Source organism: Penaeus monodon, chromosome 22 (genome assembly GCF_015228065.2).
Source record: "Penaeus monodon isolate SGIC_2016 chromosome 22, NSTDA_Pmon_1, whole genome shotgun sequence".
Taxonomy (NCBI): domain Eukaryota; kingdom Metazoa; phylum Arthropoda; class Malacostraca; order Decapoda; family Penaeidae; genus Penaeus; species Penaeus monodon.
Window position 1 is genome coordinate 4,457,737 of NC_051407.1, and position 322 is coordinate 4,458,058.

The following is a 322-nucleotide window of genomic DNA, read 5'->3' on the forward strand; positions in this document are numbered from 1 at the left end:
TTATTTTTATTTCTCCTCCTCTTCTTATCCTTCTTCTCTTTTGTCACTCCTTTGTTCCGTCCAGGAATCGCCCTCGCCAAACAGCCTCGATCTTGGGTAGCCTTCCTTTAGAAAATTTGGTCACTTGATACCCCGGAGGGACATCAGGGGGAGGGAGATTCGTCATTTTAATTCGTGGTGAGCGCTCTCGGCCCTTTGTGACGTCACGGAAACGGGGGGGTGATAGAGGGGGGGAGAGGGGAACGGAAAAGGTGGGGCTGTGTGTTAGTAAAAGGAGGGATAGGAGGGGAAAGAGGGAGGAAGGGGTAATGGGGTGTTAGCA